The 15,289-nt window shown below is 40.9% G+C and overlaps 1 protein-coding gene across 1 annotated transcript in view; it reads right to left on the bottom strand.

Annotated features, from left to right (window-relative positions):
• Positions 1-13,729, bottom strand: part of LOC119728538 (neurocalcin homolog) — a 31,055-nt gene extending 17,326 nt beyond the window's left edge. Inside the window, exon 1 of the mRNA XM_038200818.1 lies at positions 13,370-13,729. The gene's annotated coding sequence lies outside the window, so the exon portion shown is untranslated. The remainder of the gene's footprint in view (positions 1-13,369) is intronic.
• Positions 13,730-15,289: the final 1,560 nt, after the last annotated feature.

A 15,289-nucleotide genomic window follows, 5' to 3' on the forward strand; every position in this document is an offset into this window, starting at 1 on the left:
ACAGGCTTAACCACCGGAGTGGAACAAACAAAAAAAAACGCTCGGAATGGGGTTAATTCGCAATTTCTTGGCAAATTGAAAAGCTGTTGACCGGGGGCAGTTCAGTTTGTGCGCATAATTGTAGTGTCTGCATGTATACGTTACAACAGTTGGGGGTGCCTTCGGCTGACCAGCCAAATATGCAACACATGAATTCTGTCTGTTTTTCTTCGAGCTCTAACGAGGAATAATTGATTGATAGGGGTTGAGGTGGGTCAGACATTTCACATAAATAAATTCCACGGGCGGATTCCGGCATTCAAGCATTTTGTTGATGTCTGCCAAACAGGAAAAAATCTATTATGAGCAGGCATTCATAAATCTACTCCTAGTTTTCAGTTTGGCATCTTCATCTCACAAGTACATGTACAAACATCATGATGAAATGCTCAAGTGTATGCAAAGAAATATTACAGAATGTACGATTAACAGAGGGCTCAATAGAGGGCGCTATAGAGAACCGACTGCGCATCCACGCAGCCATGGATGCGCGGATATAGAATGGAGCGGCCCTGTATCCTATAGTTGTACCAAAGCGTGATTGTTATTGTTCAAGCTTTTTCGTTGCTGCAATTTGTGTAATGCTAAAATAAATAAAAAATATCTCACTAGTACGTCAGATGCCTTCTGCCTTCACATTGTACATTGTGGCTTCCAGACCTAATGAATTTTTGATGAATTTTGTTTTTATTATTCGAAGCACAGGTCTTATGATCCCATTAATGGCCCCATCTTTCATAAAAGATGAATATATGTCATGGGTATTAACCCCAGAAACCACATGTCACAGTCCGAATAACCAATCAAGCGATGGGAACGCACGAAGCGAAAACAAAAAGGATCAACTACATTGCATATAGCAAACTGAAAAAAAAAAAAAAAAAAATTCAACGAGAGCAGAATTCAATTTGGCGTGGCGTGTGATTGATGCACTTTTTAATGTGAGCCATATCTTTTTGTGATTATGTTTCTTATAGGAATGCAATGACAATTGCCTGCAGCGTAGTTCTGTTCTCGACGCTACATGTTCAAGATTATGCAGTGTTTGATCATATATTGATTGCGCTGCATTCAGGAAGGAGATTGTACATTTGCAATGCCACACATGTATCATGCATGACCTGATGCTACATACTCGGACACATCCATCAGAAACGCTGTCTACATGGTGGCATTCAGACTTTCGTTTCATGTATAATAAAACGTTGCTGAAATTACCCTTTTGCTGAAATGTTGAAGGCAGAGACCATGAACACACAAGTGTGGTCTATACTGCAGGGTGTTGGGAGAAAACAAAGATTTCAAAATCCAAAATTCTAATATTTTTTTTCAAACTGAATAACGACTTCCAGAATCTCCCATTAGGCTAACAGTCATGCTAACAACAAATCATAAACACCTAAGACAGTTTACCCATTCCTATTGGTCGAGAGCCCATCTGGGTGGTTTTAAACGGTTGATAAAACACTGAATGGTTTTAAACCCTTTTTTCCCGGTACGAGTCACATGAAATTTGGACTCCTGTGAAATCTGGTCTCTTTTACCTTTTTATTGGTTGCACCCTTACATGTCTCGCTCCTAATTATCTTCATACATGTACATGTACATGTACTAATACCGGTAGGCATGCCCAATACTACATTGTACTAATGAGTCCGTATTTCATAAAGTCCAAAATTCACACTACACCGGCACTGCTGCGTTCTGCGCCACATCGTGCAGTACGTGCCACACCAATCAGCACCAATTAGTTGAAACCTCACACGTCTCTCTCCTAATTATCTTCATACCGATAGGCGTGCACAATACTACAATGTACCAATGAGTCCATATTTCATAAAGTCCAAATTCACACAACACTGGCACTGCTGCGTTCTGCGCCACAAGTCGTGCAGTACACGCCACACCGTGCAGTACGCGCCACACGAGCACCAATCTCCACCAATCAGCACCAATTACCGGTAGTTGAAACCTCACACATCTCTCTCCTAATTATCTTCATACTGATAGGAATGTGCAATCCTACAATGAACCAATGAGTCCGTATTTCATTAAGTCCAAAATTCACACTACATCGGCACTGCTGCGTTCTGCGCCACATCATGCAGTATGCGCCACATCGTGCAGTACATGCCACATGAGCACCAATCTCCACCAATCAGCACCAATTAGCTGAAACCTTCACGTTTCTCTCCTAATTATCTTCATACCGATAGGCGTGCACAATACTACAATGTACCAATGAGTCCATATTTCATAAAGTCCAAATTCACACAACACTGGCACTGCTGCGTTCTGCGCCACAAGTCGTGCAGTACACGCCACACTGTGCAGTACGCGCCACACAAGCACCAATCTCCACCAATCAGCACCAATTACCGGTAGTTGAAACCTCACACATCTCTCTCCTAATTATCTTCATACTGATAGGAATGTGCAATCCTACAATGAACCAATGAGTCCGTATTTCATTAAGTCCAAAATTACTACTACACCGGCACTGCTGCATTCTGCGCCACATCACGCAGTATGCGCCACATCACACAGTATGCGCCACATCATACAGTACGCACCACACGCGCACCAATCTCCACCAATCAGCACCAATTAGTTGAAACCTCACACGTCTCTCTCCTAATTATCTTCATACCGATAGGCAACAATGTACTAATGAGTCCCTATTTCATAAAGTCCAAAATTCACACTACACCGGCACTGCTGCGTTCTGCGCCACATCATGCAGTACGGGCCACATCGTGCAGTATGTGCCACACGAGCACCAATCTCCACCAATCAGCACCAATTAGTTGAAACCTCACACGTCTCTCTCCTAATTATCTTCATACCGATAGGCTTGCGCAATACTACTGTACAATGTACTAATGAGTCCGTATTTCATAAAGTCCAAAATTCATACTACAACGGCACTGCTGCATTCTGCGCCACGTCGTGCAGTACACGCCACATCGTGCAGTACACGCCACACAATCACCAATCTCCACAAAAGTACATGTAGTAGTAGCGCTACTCCCGAGAGTAGGGGTGTTTCACAAAACATGAATTTAAGTTGTCAAACACAATCGTTGGATATAAAAATATATCTTTGACTTGTTTTGACTTTTTGACCAAAAGGTATTTATGAATGGGAATAAATACATGCTTGGCTGGTATTGAACAAGCATGTTAAAAACCGGGGCCTGAGATCCAACCTGTGCCCCCAACAAATTCTGCCAGTGGTAGGCCTACCACTCAGTTTCTCGGGGGACAAGTGCAGTACCGGTAGATTTTAAATTCAGTTAGGCTAGGCCAGGGTTAACGCCTCCCCGCGACAGGCTTCACTGCCATCGCATGGTATTTAGAGCATACTCCTTGATCCGTTACGTCTAGAGCGATGAGTTTCGACCCAGGTTATACTAGGATATGATGCAGAGCTGCACTGACGTGCATGGCACAACCACAACTCGCATTCATGCCAACTTATGCGTGGCAGCGTGCATGACCGTAATAACGATACGGTGAAATTATGCATACATTTCCAAGATTATACAGTTTCTAATACACGCAGCATAAGAGGATTATGAGAAAACCGTATCTTACATGTACATGTAACTGTACCAAGAAATGCTTTTGTCTGTGCATGTCATCTTGTTTTGTAAAAGAGACTGCAATTGGCCAATTCCACGGTTAGTTGTGTTACAATGTAGCACTGCTTTTAAGGCTCCTCTATCAACATGCGCGAGTATCAATTTTCCATTTTTGGTACCATCAATACATCTTAATACCAGGACTTATAACACTGCCAGCAGAAAAAAATGTTTTGTGAATTGTAATGGGATATGTAATCTCGGTTATAGTTACCGTACATGTACCGTACATGTACGTTACAAAAAAACAGATGCCCAAGGATAACTGGTAAACATCTTTAAAAGAAAAAGTTCCGTCAAATGGGATACAGCTGAAACAAGTTATAGTATTTCTGAACTTGCTTTCTGACAAATGTTTTGACATATACATTTCTCGATTCTCCAATCGGTTTAAAACATTGCCAAAAAATCTCGGTTAGTTACGTGATGGTTAGTTGCGTTACAGTTTGTCTGCCTATCTTTGGCACAAGTTAAAAACATATAAAAAACTAATAATCAAACAAAAAAGCTCTTTTGGCATAGAATTGGAACCTTTCCCTATGCCTTAAAAACAAAAAATCACAATAAAAATAAAGTTTTGCTTGTTCAAACAAGGTGTCAAAATGAGTACAAAAACTCCACGATATTAGTTTAAAAAGTTTAGTTGACCAAAAATCACACTTAACTACATTCCATCTAACGTTTTTCAAAAACTGAACCAAAACTTCAACATACCAGTACATACGGTTACTATGAGTCTACGGTTGTTTGGTCATACGGACGTTCCAGCGGATGGGAGTTCTAGGGTTGGAGCATTGTTGTCCTTTTATCCCAATTTCTAAAAATTTCACTTGTGGGGTACCGTTCCCTTTGTTAGAGTACCCCACAAATACATGTAGCTCTGGTGTGTACGTCTACGGTCACGGTAAGTGTCTCCAAAAACTTCGTTTAGGTGACACAAAATTATCCCAAATTGTAACACAGTAGTACATGAAATGTAGTACTTTTAAAACAATCAAATTCCTGTTTATCTCCATACATTTGTACCAGTACCACATGTATTTAAACGAGCAAGTTCCATCAGCTTTCAACTCACGTTCACTGTATACGGAAACTCAAAAGTATAGTTCTATTACAAACTATGTATGGGCTCCATGCACAAGTAACCCTTCAGCGGTCAGAAAAGGAGAGTTGGGGGAGACCTAGACTGGTTCCCGGACCATCCACTGCGCATTTCAATTGATCCAAAGTTATGGAGTACCGAAGTGTGACGTCATTTAGAACCAGAAAGTGTAGTGCAAATGAATGGAGTACGCGCGCGTGTTGGTTCACGGGCTGAATCACGCGCTAATGTCTTTACACACATTTTGTGCGCGTGACGTATTCGCTTCGGTACTCCATTGGGGCCGGGGATCAGTCTGGGAGACCATTGCAAGTTGAATTCGAACGTATTCACACGGCGACGACGCCTAACGCTCACGCAGGAAGACGCTATGGCTTAACTAATTTGTGCACATTCAAGATAAATAAGTCATGCATACTTCGCGCGCGAACCAGTACAGTAAACACATGCGGTGTCCCTTCAAAGGGGCTCTCAAAAATGGTAAAAACGCGCCCTCATTTGTTGGCGCACGGAGCCCATAGGGCTCGCTCAATGAGGGCCATCTCTGTAGGAGAACTGCAACTGCGTATTTTAGGCAATCAAGCACGCATTACGCAGTGTTGAAAATGTTCCAAACACGCGCGCTTGTTGCTCGAAATGTGTTCGAAATACGACGCAGCTGCTGCGCGTTATGCAAGTTGACGTCAAAATGCCGATGCACGTGGATAGGTAGGAAATGACGTCCTTTGAACGAGACCTATAAGTGGACATGTACTTGTACAAAGAAATCATCTCAATTAGACATGTACACGAAGGCCATATTTGGTCTGCCTTCCTATACCACAGGCCCATTTAACATTGTGTGCCATATTTCCCATTGATGCCAATGTGTATTTACAGACAATTTTAAAACGTTGATGCAATGACGCATCTATAAAAAAAACACTTGAAAAAAAAAAAACGCACAATGAAAACGAAATTCCGTCTTCATGTTGTTGTCATGGCAACACAAATTATACAGAACAACGGGACAAAACGAGGTTAGTCAACTTTGAATACAGAATCTTGTAATGTGAGTCTTTGCTATATCCCCCCAAAAAATGTTCGTCTGACTATGTTTGAAATAACTACAAAACCATGAGCTCAATTTTGAAAATGTTTGGTTGTGCAGATACTCCTAAGCCTTGGCCTCAACCCCTATGAGTCTCACTTAATTTCAGTCACGCATCACTACACACTTATCACTTGATCACAACAACATTTTTGGACACTGTGACCAAGTTCCTTGCCTTTATCAATTTTACTGTGTTAAAGAGGTTGTGGAATGCTCAAAGACATTTCCGTCATTTTTCGGGTATAAGTAGCCTAAGGTGTGATGAAATAAAAACAACTATTGTGTCTGTCTTGAAATGAGTACAAAAGGTACTTTTGAGAGCTGTTTTTCAGGTCCTGTTTCGACCCGAACGTGCAATTTGTGTAAAAGTCGTCGTTGGGGGCAGCAAACAAAACACAGTAAATCGTGACGTAATAAACAGGACTCCCGATGCAGCATAGTATAAACGAGTCCTGTTTATTACGTCACGATTTACTATGTTTTGTTTGCTGCCCCCAATGACGACTTTTACACAAATTGCACGTTCGGGTCGAAATAGGACCTGAAAAACAGCTCTCAAAAGTACCTTTTGTACTCGTTTCATGACAGACACAATAGTTGTTTTTATTTCATCACACCTTAGGCTACATACCCGAAAAATGACGGAAATGTCTTCGAGCATTCCACAACCTCTTTAAGTAAGCTGTGTAAAATCCTTCATGTTGTGAAAAGGGCTGCGGGTAGGATTGGAATCATTTGCCGGTTGCCTGGCTATCAGTCATCATGGCAAGACCTCGGTTTAATGCTCAAGGGCAAATGATTCCAATCCCAAACCACATCAGCCTTGTTTTCACAACATGCAGGATTTTACACAGCTTAAAACAGCACTGAAACTGATTAAAGCAAGGAACTTGGTCACAGTGTCCAAAAAAGTTGTCGTGATCAATTGACAATTGTGCAGTGGTGCGTGACTGAAATTAAATGAAACTCATAGGGGTTGAGGCCAAGGATAAGGACTATCTGCCCAACCAAACATTTTCAAAATTGACCTCATGGTTTTGAAGTTATTATAAAAACAGTCAGACAGACCCATTTTAGGGACATACCAGTACTGTTATGTATAATATATTTATCTTCAAGTGAAGTTGTATCCTCGATCCTGATTGGTCAATCCATGGCAACAACAGTGTGATATTATAATTGCACGATCCATATCGCACCTGGTGTTTTGCGCTTTTCCAAGATGCGAGCGACGTGTCCCACGCACTTCATTACTCCGTGTTCCACTTGCGCTTGCAGGATAACTTATAGTATTCATAATATAAATGTATTGACAAAAAAGTTCTATCCCTTTAAAAAAATAATAATAATCAAGCCCCCCACCCCCTCCCCTAAAAATTTAGTTCTTGATCCGCCCTTGTATACACTGTACACCATTTGCAAGTAAGTCCCCAAGTAAATGGAGTGGTAGTGTAGTCGATGTGTTTTGCTCCAAGTCATCCCAAGAGCATCTACTCCAGTAGATGACAATCTCATCCCAATGCCAAACCATCCCGCGTTTCAGCTAGAGAAAGTCCACTGCGAGCCTAAACCCCTAATCAATTTTTGGGACTTTATAATGTGAGAGATTTGCTCCCTCTTGGCACATGTCTACATCTAGGTATCTCAAGACCTGTTAGTATCTTGTTCGGCCTAAAGCAAGGATGGGAGGGATTAAAAAGAAGCCCCAGGATTGCACGGTAATAAATGAATCTGTTTGCGGAAAGCTTTGCGAGTATTACTAGGCAGCTGGGAACAGAACTGAAGCTAAAACAAGTTGCAACCTGCACCCGATTTCACGAAGCGCTGCGATGCATCGCAACCCGAGTTACGATGTGTAAGACGTTGCAGCTTGCGATGCGTGGTATGATCCATTTCGCGAAACTTGCAATGTGTTGAAAGCGTCGTAAGTTCCTTGACAATGGCTTGAAACATGTCGCAAGTTACGACGTGTCTAGTGGTCATCGCAAAATAAGAAGCGTCCTTTTCTTAGCCAGTTTTATGCTTTAAAAATACATAAACGAGACTATAATACCAAGACAATGTGTGTAAAGTTGTAAATAGAAAATGCATCGAATAATTATGAATTAGCCTGGAATATTGCAATAGAAATTTCAAAGTAGCTATACAGTCAACTAAGAGCTTCTTTTCCTTTAAAACTGCATCACACGTCCGCCATTTTGTTTTACGTTTAAAAAAAAAACGAATAGTGGAATTTAAACTGAATGTTCAAAAATTCAGATTTAAATCCAATCACTAACTGAAATCTATATGAATTCACAGAATCATAAAAATGATTACAAGTTCTCCACTCACAGGGTGTGTCCAAAAAAGGAAACCCAAAATGGTACCCCTTTAGGCCCCCCCAAAAAAGTCTCCGGTTTCTGGTATGCGCGCGCGTCGCCGTATTTTTTTTCAATGAAAGATGGTGTCTCAAAACCGCCAAACTCACTGGTTTGACTGGAATCCTGCTGCTGCACAATTTTAACGTGTTTTTAGATTGGGTTATGGTCTAGAATAAGCTTTATGTGGCCTCTCTGGACTCCCGTATATTTGCACTAAGTTTAGTCAGGCACCATTTGCAGTCATCAGCCGACATTTGAAGCAAATAAATCAGGTAAAAAAAAAAAAGAAGCCGCGTCGCCGCACCACTTTTTGGGCAAGCTCCATACCAGAAACCGGAGACTTTTTTTTTTTGGCCTTATTTTGTTGTTTTAAAAAAGTTCTGCATGTAGCACTTTCCAGATCTAGGAAATGAAAGCCAAATTAGTAAGCTTGCTTTTAGTAAAAGAATCATTCAAATCACTCTAAATGTACTTTTCCAGTTATGGAATTTTGAGCACAAACACCGTTTTTAAACCTTGTCCACGGATCACAATAAAGGTACGTGACATTTCAGCAAAACAAAAACTATTCACATATCAAAATCAGAACACTCTCATAACCATGATAACTGGCACTTATCGTAACATTTATTTAAAAACCTGCTGCTTCCAATGTCAAAACAACATGTTTTATACAAAATGTTATAATGTCAAGAGTTTATAGTCTTGCCCTGCCTTCTATACTTGGCTACCCTGCGGACTTATGGGATTATTCTGATATCATTGTCAGGATAGGACATGGTTTTATTTTAACTGAAAATATCATGTACCGGTACCTTATACATGTATGTGATCCGTGGACAAGGTTAAAAAAAAAAGTGTTTGTGTTCAAAATTCTATAACTGGAAAAGTACATGAGCGATTCAAATGATTCTTTCACTGAAAGAAAGCTTATAAATTGGGCTTTCATATCCTAGATTTGGAAAGCGCTACATGTAGAAATTCTTTAAAAAATAGGGGGCACCATTTAGATTTTTTTTTTTAAACTCACCCTGTGTAAAAAGAAAAGTCTGTCGCGAGCCAATGTGGCTCATCAGGCCGGCGTTTATCTCCGGTTTCAGTTGCATGAAACGACTGAGAATATGTCTACTCCCCCTGGATGGGATGCTAGTCCATCGCAGGTTACTCCCAGCTAATGGCAGTACCCATTTATACTCCTGGGTGGAGAGGGGCAAGTGGGGGTGAAGTGCCTTGTCCAAGGAAACAACATATGACCAGCAGCTGGATTCGAACCCCTGACCCTCTGATCATGAGTCACGAACCCTAACCACTATGCCACACACTCCCCTGTAATATACATAAATGCAAGACTCTCCTAAATGTCTACAGATTTTCTGGCGGCCGCTGGCTGCTTCAAATCTGCCTGACAAACAACCTTCCGATTGACTTTTAATGACGCAGCCCTGCCCCCCAAAAAAATGCGCAGCCTGGGAATTGGGCTTTTGTTTGAATAACCTTCATCCAGCAATATATACCGGGGTAGCAAGCACGTCCCAAGTGTGTTTATCAGTCAGCTGCAATCTTAAGAAGATCGGGGGCTCAAGTGATTATCATCAGAGCAGTCAGTTCATATTTTAATCAGGGGAAAATGGAAATGGCGAACGCGCACGCAGGTAGCAGATGATGTTGCGTATGTGTACATGTACATGTACATGTACGTACATGTACATGTCATGCACACATGTACTGGTACGTATCTTTTCGTACTAACTGCCTGCAGACATGATTGCATAACGGTTCAATATTTTTTCTCAACCTGTCACGCCATTAAAATAGCACATTACCTCCCATTAAAAACTGCAAGATTTTGTGGAGGCATTAAAGATATACCGGTACATGTAGTCCATCATTTGTAATTTGTGCATTTTGTTCGTATGAAGCAACAATAGTGTTCAAAATCTAATGAAGGATACTGAACAACTAACCTGATGAAGTTTCAGCTCAGCTTCAGCTGTACATTATTCCGAGAAAAACAGCATTCTAGGATCTCAATTTCAAATCAAAAGTTACTGAATCATGTTTTGAATTGTTTTGAATTGCAGTTATATGCGAGGTCGCGCACTGATCCGACGAATTATAGCAACTGCGCGCGCGTGTGCGTCGTGCCAATGCTTGCGCGCGCTTCGCCGAATAACAAAACGAACAAATAATTTAAATTTTCCTACGGTGCGTCTTTAAGACGCACCGTTGGAAAGGCCTTCTTTCGTTGATTACTTCAAAATGACAGCTTCCCAGAAAGAATAATTTCACAGGGAGTTTAGTTCCCTTACTATCTTTCAACCAAGTTTGTTTTTCAACAATAATTATGCCAGTTACTTTTTCGGATGGCTGCAAATGATGGACTGTAGCTTTAAAAACTGCAAGATTTTGTGGAGGTATTAACATGTTATACAAATGCACTGTTCCTTTTCCCCTCTATTGAACTGAATACATTCAAGGACCACTAATTTTAACTGAGGTTGAGGATAAAAAGATGGTACCAGTATTATGCTTAAAGGTAATACAACATTTGCAAATATCAAAAAACAAAACTACTAAATTACTCTGAAATACCTTACTGGACTGTTAGTGAATGACAGTCTAAAGCATCCTGTGTAATCATGGCACCTGGTGTGCTGTCATTTTCAAGAAAAGTGGAATTTTCGTATCAAGTTCCAACAATGGTCGGCCGACCATTGTTGGAAAAAGCATACTTTTTTCAAATGCTGCCCCCAATTTGCCAAATTTAGTCAGTCCACATTTTGTTTGCAATCAGTTTCACGTCCGTGAACGGGTGCAAGCCAGTTTGTCTGGTTGCCTGAAATGACAATTCCCCCACGTCTATAAATTGCTCCATTTTGTCTGAAGTAGGGTCAGGGCACCCGACTACAAGAACAGCATTTTTGTCTTGGTTTTCCAGCATCTATGAGCACAAAACTTTAAAAAGATCAGTGTAACAATATTTGCTATAAAATACTAACCCCCAAATCCATCCATTTCTGAAAATTACAGCACAGAGCCCATAGCAGGGGCACGTCTTCACTCAAATCCCCCCCCCCCCCCCCCAGTCTTCCTACGTTTCCTGATACAGCAGCTAGATCCGCCCCTGTCTGCAGGTAAAGTTGTACGTTGACAACACCCATTTGTTTTTTTGCCAAGATATTGCAAAATATCCATGATGAAAATGGATACGCATGGGTGCATTCTACAGAAATGAACAATACTGCTAAATAAAGATGTTTTATGTAATCAGCTACGGTAGCTGTGTGTCGTGCACAACTATTCCTACACTGTGAGTGCAAAACCTGTGCACACATTTTTGTACCCAGGAGCAGACGATATTTAGTCGCCGTAATGAATTGCCCACCCTAGCTGTTTGTTGATTTGGTCTGGACAGCTACTCTAGTGTTGGAGTGAGCTGTCAATCCTTAAGACACTCACCCCGACCCGACCCCCCCCCCCCCCCCCCCTACCTAACTCCTGCAGTTAGGCTCATACTGTGACCACTGGGGCGGAGTACCAACTACTTAGAGTTTATGGTAAGGTAGACATACATGTACATGTCTAGTTGCGGGCGCAGCTGTGTGGGTGTGTGTATTGGCTCGGATGGGGGAGTGATTTTAAGGGCTTTGCACTATTAGAGCTCAAGTGTGACTCCGATTGCACGGGTTGTCATGGCAACAGTGCGGTGACCGCAACTTAAGTGCACTCCTGCCTCTGCAGATATGGGACACACTCTCCGGAGTTTCTGTAAACCAACTTGAGCATCGCAAACGCTATGCATACAGTGCCACAGAATGTACATCATCTGGCATATAAGGCAGAAAATCCATGCGTCCGTCACGCATTGAGCGTAATGCACACTGCATGATGCGTGATGATCAATGTTCGAAGCACAATGCGCAATTGTCAGTTTACCTGTATTGTGCATTCCAATCCGTATAGCATTATCCGTTAAACCAAAAAATATGCTTCAGGTATAGATTTAAAGGGGCATTATTGCCTGAAATCCCTGAAAATTGTCTGTTTTGGATTGTATATTTATATTTTAAAGGTCTAGTTGAAATTAAACTAACCTAATGTCTTACCGTTTCCGAGAAAAGACGACAACAAATCTTGGTTGTTTAATTGGACACGATGGAGTACACACGCGAATTTCCTGTCGTTTTCATTGAAAGTACATGTACGATACACGTTGTGTGTTTCACATAAATTACGCAGTACAGCACCAAACATACAATTTACAAATTTATTCTCCCAGTATACAGGGTGCATAAAAAAAACCCGAAACCGAGATATTATTGCTAATTGGAACAGAAGTAGGGCACATGTGAATCAAAGGGAGATATCCTCTGTTAGGGTTGAATCTCCTCTTTAAAACGACACCGAGATCATGCATACTAGTTGACTGAGCAGTGACCAATTTTATGAAAGGGTCTAGCATTGCGCCACTTTTCATGGCAAAATTTTATTTTTTTCCCCACCTGCCTTGATCGGCAACCATAGCCTTTCACTCTGTGACAATTGACACCACAAAAACCACAATTGAAAAGTGGCGCAATTCTCTAAGTAGACCCTTTCATAAAATTGGTCACTGCTCAGTCAACCATGAATGTAATGACATGATCAGGGTGTCATTTTAAAGAGGAGATTCAACCCTAACAGAGGATATCCCTTTGATTCACATGTGCCCTATGAGTTCCAATTAGCAATAACATCTGTTTTCGTTTTTTGGAAAGATTTCCATATACGAAGTTCACTCAACACCCTGTGTACAAACCCTATGAGATTGGACTGAACATTTTTAAGTGTTTTCTAAGAAAATGCTTGTATTTTCTCACTGCTCAAATTGACTTTGATGACATGAAATTGCTATCTGGGGGCTTGTTAGTCAATACAGAGGAAAATTAGTGAACTTCGTACATGGAAATCTTTCCCGTTTTTTTTATCCACCCTGTATTGCACAGTACCGGGTACATGTTATGAACATGTGCATGTATGCAAATGCATGTACTGTACATGTACCTTAATGTATACAATAACTCTAATCATTACACAATGCAGTGGCAAATTATGATTCAGCAAATGGCATGATTTATTACGCACTCACCTTAATATAGGAATATAATGCTGCCAATCTTGCAAAAAGCAAACAGTTCACAGTGCACGCACAATAGTGACGTCAACGTTGAATACTACAGGGATATCCAAGCTCTGTAGATGTCACACAGGATGTAGAAGGTCTAAATTGTACATGTATGCATTAAACTGCAGCTTCAGAGCTCAGCTCCAAGTGCAACCAGCAATCATCACTCACTGCCTTTAACCATGTACACGTACCACCGAGTGCTACTTTGATTCTGTAAATACAAGCTTGACAGATTTTCACGATGAATTCCTAGCTCACAGTAGTTGCTTAAGGCTACTGCACAGTGGCTTCCTGGCATTACTTGGCCCATACCATCATGTAACGATACCCAACAATATACAGTGCACATTTATATCACACCAGTACTACAGGTCTATTTTTAGACGCAGCGGCAGTCCTGTAAACGCATGCTGGGCCGGCTTAGCCAATGAAAGAGATTGAATGGTTGTGCAGACGGAACGGTGACCTGTGACATTGTCATTATTTTGCATTATACAACTGTACACTCACAGAATGCAGCTGTACATGGATTTAAAACAATTCTAACGAGGGCATTGTGCATGCAGCACAGTACAAAATTAATATCGTTATTATTATTATTATTTCATCTGTGGGATATAAACTGCAAGTGCACAATCAATGAGGACGACACAGAAATACAATCCTGAAATTGTATGTAATTTAAGACGATGAATCAATGGAGGTTTTAACAAGATGTAAAAAATCTATAGAATATACAGTGTGCACGTACGTATTTCATGAGCCTATCGGAACTACCTGTAGGATTATTTTACAATTTAATAACTTGGAGGAATGGTTAAATTTTGCTTTTGCTGTAATTTTCAGAAATGGATGGATTTGGGGGGTTAGTATTTTATAGCAAATATTGTTAAACTGATCTGTTAAATGGTTTGTGTTCATAGATGCTGGAAAAACCAAGACAAAAATGCTGTTTTTGTAGTCTGGTTCCACCCTCCTTCAAATGAAACGGAGCAATTTATAGCATCGGGGAATGGTCAGGTCAAGGAACCAGACTGGTTGGCTTGCACCCGTTCACAGACAGTGCGTGAAATTAGACAAAAAAAGTGGTCAGACAAAATGTCCGAGCACAATCAAAAGTGTTCTGCCATTGTCAAGTTTTGATCTGCCATTTAGCGTTCCAAATTCGATTCACGCGTTCGTTTCTGTAGTAAGCCACGTTGTGAGAATTTAGTAACAATCACGCACTTAAAGCATACCGCGCAACACAACGTACTTTGATCTTGCTAAATTCTCATTACATGTATGCGCGTCAATGTCCTTATACTCTATATTTCGACTCGTCACTATACAGACTCGATTCAAGTCTGCAGAACACATAACTTAAACTGGGTGAAATTGCAGTTCTGAATGTCCAAAGAGGCTCGATCGAATTATTATAGCAAGGAATAGAGGTTGAATCAGGTCCAATTTAACACTTTTGCCCAATAGAAATTAACTGGGAATTCCACAAACGGCCACTGCTCATTTCCATAAAATGTCTTGAAAAGTACAAAAAGTTGTATTAACTGATTTGTAGAAGAAACACGAAGACTGCTGATCGAAACACAATTTATCGACTTGATTTCACGTCTATTTTTTGGCAAACGGCACGTACGTACGAATGCCAATCTATCGCTGTGCACGCCGCGCTGTACTAGACTGTGTAATGATTGGGGTGTAAACGCGTTGCATCTATTGCGTGAATATAAGACAACACGTACATGTAGTTAGCAGCCGCTCAGCGTACGGTAAGTATTACAGACCGGATCATCGGAAATAAACAACCAAATACTTTTGAGTGCAAGCGTTTATTTCATACTTCTGAAAAAGACAACTCCACAAAGAATACATAAATCGCTC

Source organism: Patiria miniata, unplaced genomic scaffold (genome assembly GCF_015706575.1).
Source record: "Patiria miniata isolate m_02_andy unplaced genomic scaffold, ASM1570657v1 HiC_scaffold_20, whole genome shotgun sequence".
In the NCBI taxonomy this organism is placed as follows: Eukaryota; Metazoa; Echinodermata; class Asteroidea; order Valvatida; family Asterinidae; genus Patiria; species Patiria miniata.